Genomic DNA, 6,307 nt, shown 5'->3' with positions numbered 1-6,307 from the left:
TTAAAAGTTTTGTTAGACACAAATAAATTTGTTTTGTCAAAAAAAAAACAAATAATTATACCACAATTATTCATCATTTTTACAGTATTTTTTTAATATTATTCGAGTATTCAGCAATAACATTACATTCAATTTATACAACTTAAACAAGTGTGTTCATAGTTTAAATTAATAATTTCTTAAAATTTGAAACTAAATGGACTCCAGAAACAAAGATGTAAACAACTTTTAGAATTTAAAAAATATATCCAACAAATATAATTTCATAGAAATAACAAATATTTCTTGTAAAGTGAAGTGGCATTGTTTTTTGTTTTTTTGTTTTCTTAAACAAACTCTCTTCTACTTGCCCATGCCCAATTATTGGGGATGGCCATAATGTGGCTAGTAATTTGTTTCTAATCAGGTACGTAGATTTACGAATCTACATCAAACGGTTATAAGAAGACAACCACATAATGGTAGCCTCATTCAATAATTCATCCAAATCCGTCTCTTATCTCTTTTAATAATGTCCACAAATAAATCAAATCTTTATTAAGAATTTTATAAATATACTAATTCTAAATTACCAAGAGCCTGTAGCCAAAAGAAGATGAGAGCGAGCAACAGAAGACGAAGGATGAGTAGTAAAATTTACCAGTAAAAAACACAACCCACCTAATGGGAAGACAGAGTATAGTAAAACTTTCTGGTAAAATCAATCAGCATGTATAAAACAAAATATGCATAAAAAGTATGGAACCTAAATAACTTTTCTGGAATCAAACTATCAAAATTATTGGATATACATCTATTGCAGAACAAATATTTCACAAATAAGGTATATATGCAGATAAACCACTAAAAACTACAAACTACAAAGCATAAATAAGGTTTTCATACTACATAAACTGCAAGTCATAAATCTATTGAAACTCAATGAAGGATTAATTTCTAAGTACGAGGCACAATTTTCTTTTGGTAATTAGATGCAAAATTATATTTAAAAGATTGGGAGGAATATAGAAGGCACATAAAAGTGTGTAAACTGGTTCGGTTGGTCAATTCAAGATTCACACCTACTTGTTGAATAGACCAATTGCAACATTCAATCGAGCCTTGAAATGTTTGGGTTGGGTTATTAAATTCATAAAATTGTCTAAATTGTACAACAGCACATAACAAATAAACTAATCTCTTAAAAACTCAAATATTAAATACACCTTGATCTGCTTCTACCCCATGAAATGATTGGAATGAGGGGCACTAAACCTCCAATAAGGTGTCTTTTAAAGGTACTTTGTACCTTTTCAAATCTAACAACACAAATAACAAAACATCTAGTGCCTGGAAAATTTGACAAAACAAAGGAACCTTTTAAGTTTTTTAATCATCCTTTTCAAAACACAAGTTTTATAGGCATTGACTGACATCACCTTCACACCAAATGACCCTCACCCTCCACTAATATTTTAGACTTCCCTCCTTATTTCCTCTCTCTACCTCCATCTCCCTCTTTTTCCAGATTTTTTTTCCTCTTCTCCGTTTTCTTTTTCATTATTCTCTTTTCCTCTTTTCAGCAAAGTTTTTTTTCTCATTCTCCCTAAAATTCTCTTGTAGTTTCTCTTTTCCTTCTTCCGTATTTTTTCTAATTACTATTATTCCCTTTCTTTGACCACAAAAAGCAATTTACTTTTAAAAAAACCCTAAATCTCTCAACTTTTTTTTTTAAACCAACAGCCTCCATGGTTCCCGTGACTTTTAGCAATCGCTGACGACGGATGCATCAAAGCCGACGAAGGAGGTCATTCGCCGAAGAAAGAAGCTCAATGGGAGAGGAATGGGGGAGGAGAGAGAGCGAGGGCGAGCGAGAGAGAGAGAGAGGGCATGCGAGAGAGAGAGAGCGAGCGAGAGAGAGAGGGCATGCAAGAGAGAGAGGGCGAGCGAGAGAGAGAGGGCATGCAGAGAGAGAGGGCGAGCGAGAGAGAGAGGGCGAGCGAGAGAGAGAGGGCGAGCGAGAGAGAGAGCGAGCGAGAGAGAGAGGGCGAGCGAGAGAGAGAGGGCGAGCGAGAGAGAGAGGGCGAGCGAGAGAGAGGGTGAGCGAGAGAGAGAGGGCGAGCGAGAGAGAGGGCGAGCGGGAGAGAGAGCGAGGGCGAGCGGGAGAGAGAGAGCGAGGGCGAGCGAGAGAGAGAGAGCGAGGGCGAGCGGGAGAGAGAGCGAGGGCGAGCGGGAGAGAGAGCGAGGGCGAGCGAGAGAGAGAGCGAGGGCGAGCGGGAGAGAGAGAGCGAGGGCGAGCGAGAGAGAGAGCGAGGGCGAGCGAGAGAGAGAGCGAGGGCGAGCGAGAGAGAGAGCGAGGGCGAGCGGGAGAGAGAGAGCGAGGGCGAGCGGGAGAGAGAGAGCGAGGGTGAGGGTGAGCGAGAATTGAGGGAATCTAAAAATAGTATTTTTAATGAGATTGTTTTTTTGACAGTATCTAAAAATTAATTTTGAATTAATGTTTATCAAATCAAATTAATTTTCGAGAAAAACGAAATCTCAATATTAATTCAAATTGTTTATCGAAATCTCTCATAAATCTCCTTAAATCTCTCAATGTGGTTTTAATTATAATTGAATTTCAAATCCCCCAATTTTGTTTTCCCATCTCTCATTCCTAATTTAAATTTTAATCAAATGTATCCATTTAAAATCTAATTAAAAAAGAGATTTCGGGAAACAAATTTGAATTAAATTTCAAATTTGAATACTTTCTTTTTGTAATTAGATTTCAAATTGATATTTTCATTTGATTAAATTTTAAATTAGGAAGGAAAGAGATGAAAGCAAAATGAGGGGTTTTTAATTCAATCATAATTAAAACTACGTTGAGAGATTTAATGAGATTGAGAATAGATTTCGAGAAACAAATTTGAATTAATATTAAGATTCCGTTTTTCTCAAAATTAATTTAAATGGATAAACATTAATTCGAAATTAATTTTTAGATACTATCAAAAAAACAATCTCATTAAAAATACTATTTTTAGATTCTCTCAATTCTCGTTGACCCTCGCTCTCTCTCTCACCCTCGCTCTCTCTCTCGCTCACCCTTGCTCTCTCGCTCTATCTCCTCCCCCATTCCTCTTCCACTGAGCTTTTTTTTTCTTCTGCGAACGACCTCCTTCGTCGGTTTTGATGCATCCGTCTTCAGCGATTGCTAAAAGTCACGGGAATCATGGAGGAAAAAAGCTGAGAGATTTAGGGTTTATTTTTAAGTAAATTGTTTTTTGGGGGAGTAAAGAAGAAAGAGAATAATTGTAACAGAAAAAATAGAGAAAGAGGGAAGATGGAAAAGAGGAACTCCAAGAAAATTTTAGGAAGGATGAGGAAAAAAAATATGGAAAAAGAGGGAGATGGAGGTAGAGAGGAAATAAAGAGGGAAGTCTAAAATATTAGTGGAGGGGTAGTGAGGGTCATTTGGTGTGGTGGTGATGTCAGCAAATACCTATAAAACTTGTGTTTTGAAAACGATGATTAAAAAGCTTAAAAGGGTTTTGTCAAATTTCCCAAAAATAATCCCAAGAAATTTATACTCCTCTAGAATCATTTCTTACTTAGTAATTACTTTTGCTTCTTTGAACAATTTTATAACTTTTCATTGTTCGGTTGTCTTTTTATTCATCTTTCACTCTCTTCGGAGTTTGTATCTTTGAACAATTTTGTAACTTTTCATATATCAATGAAACGTTGAAGGATGAAACCTATAAGCTAGCTTGGTGGGTGGCAACATATTACGGCCTTCACCAAATGTGATCTTTGTTTTCAAGATTCTGACTCACTTCGGTCAGGCAAAATCTAGTGGGGTTTGACTTGATATATGGTGATTACATTGAGAATGCAATGAAGTACAGACTCAAATACATGCTAATAATCAGGAATGAACTTGCCACTAAGGTAGGAAAACCAAGAAAGCAGTTGAAGGAAAGAAAGAACAGGGCCAGCAAAATCTGTGGAATTGAAAGACCAAGGCAACAGATTCTTACCAATGCAATGAAGAAGAAGTGAGATTTCTAGAATTTTATGCCTATCACCAAGGATTGTGAGTGCTTGCATATGTGGTTCTTTGCAGAGCAAAAAAATTTAGTGTTACTGGAAATATCTTCTCCTTGTTCACAAAATTTTAAAATTCAGGTGTCCATTAGTAAAAGCTTAGAGAAAATCATGATAGATTTATTTGTGGGAGGGGCGGAAGAGGGTGGAGGTTCCCATTTGGTTAATTGGGATATCATCTTGAAACCGTTAGAGGCAGGGGGTTTGGTTAATTGGGATATCATCTTGAAACCGTTAGAGGCAGGGGGTTGGGATTCGGGAACCTGAGATTCAGGAATGAGGCCTTATTGGCTAGATAGTTGTGGCATTTTTTCCAAGAGTCTAATGACTTGTGACATAGGATAATCATGAGCAAATATGAATCGCATCCTTTTGATTGGGTCTCAACTAGTGGTCCAATGATTTCAGGTAAATGCCCTTTGGAGGCTATATCCTCCATATTCCATTTTTCTCTAATTTTTTCTCATGCTCGAATGGAGATGGTACTACGACATATTTATGGGAAGATTGCTGGGTGGATAATAAACCCCCTATTTAGTAGCCTCTATGTTAGAGTCCTCGGAAATTCCTCTTCTCATTCTCTGGGTCTTTGTTGGTCCTTGACGAATAGAGAATCGTTGGAGGCGGCTAGACCTTGTTGGCTAAATGGTTGTGGCGTTTTTTAGGAGTGTAATGGCTTGTGGCGTAGGATAATCATGAGCAAACATGGGTTGAATCCTATTATTGAGCCTCAACTAGTGGTCCAATGATTTCAGGTAAATGCCCCAAGAAGGCTATATATCATCTATATTTCGTTTTTATCTAATTTTTTTCTCGTGCTCTATTGGAGATGGTATTGCAACCTATTTCTAGGAGGATTGTTGAGTGGATGATAAACCCCTATTTATAGCCTCTGTGTTAGAGTCCTCGAGGAATTCACCTTCTTTTTCTAGGTCTGTCGGTCCTTGACAGATGGAGAATCGTTGGAGGTGGCTAATTTGCTTGTCTCTACAAAGGGTTCCCTAACCAGTTATTGGATTTCACTTGTAATTCTTTCTATAATTTTTTGACTATCTTGTTGTTTCCCCATAATGTCTCATTGTTCGCCTCATTCTAGAAGGCAAGAATTCTGAAGAAGATCGTTCTTAGCCTGGTAGGTTTTACATAAGAAAGTTAATACCATGAGCCAGGGTCTCATCAGGTACTTAAGGAGATGTTCGTTGTCAGCAAAAAGAACCCAGCAACTAACCTACCTAAATATATAATGGAATGGAAGAAAGTAATAGTTAGGACATATGACCCCATATAATACGCTCAGCTCATTAAGAAAACATCTGAATTTAGGTAAGAATGTTTTTCCCAACCCTTGCGTCTAACCAAACTCTAAATATACCTAAAATATTATTTTCACTAGCATAAAGATAGTAGCATGATTATGAGTAGTAACAAACAAGAAAACTATTAATTAAATAAAAAGAAATTGATAATGACATTTCAATTCTTCTATTTTTTAGGTTCTATGAAGCCACCGATGGCAACACAAAAATTCTGAACAGCAGTACGCTTGGTTCCAAAGAAGAAGCTCACAGAGTCAAACAAAAGAATTAGTTAAGAGAAACTAGTGGAGGAAGATTCAAAGGAAAAGATAAGGGCCACCTGCGTAGGAGAAGGATGACCCAACATTGAGAAGCATTCTAATCAAACAACACACATATCATTAGCAAAACGACTCTTCAATGGAATCTAAACACAGAGACCAAATCAATCAAATAAAAAAAAATTGATAATGACATTTCAATTCTTCTATTTCAGAGGTTCTATGAAACCACCGATGGCAACACAAAGATTCTGAGCAGAAGTATGCTTGGTTCAAAGAAGAAGCTCATACGGTCAAACAAAAGAAATAGTAAAGAGAAACTAGTGGAGGAAGATTCGAAGGAAGAGATAAGGGTTAGCTATGCAGGAGAAAGACGACCCAACAATTAACATTGAGAAGCATTCTAATCAAACAACGCATATCATTATCAAACGACTCTTTGATGGAATCTAAACACAGAGACCAAATCAATCTGGATATCTTTTGAGGAAAAAAGATTGACCATTCATATGGTATTCAATAAACAAAGAACAGAATAAACCAACTTTTAAATAAACTAGAAAAAACTATTGTAAAGTTTACAAACTAATTAAATAATGAAACATTTTCGAGTGAAGATAAGTACTTACGCAAACATAGCACGTCATCTAACATGTCCCC

Source organism: Momordica charantia (assembly GCF_013281855.1).
Source record: "Momordica charantia cultivar OHB3-1 chromosome 1 unlocalized genomic scaffold, Mcharantia_2.0 BLBB01000001.1, whole genome shotgun sequence".
NCBI classification, from domain to species: domain Eukaryota; kingdom Viridiplantae; phylum Streptophyta; class Magnoliopsida; order Cucurbitales; family Cucurbitaceae; genus Momordica; species Momordica charantia.
This window is presented reverse-complemented; position numbering follows the sequence as displayed.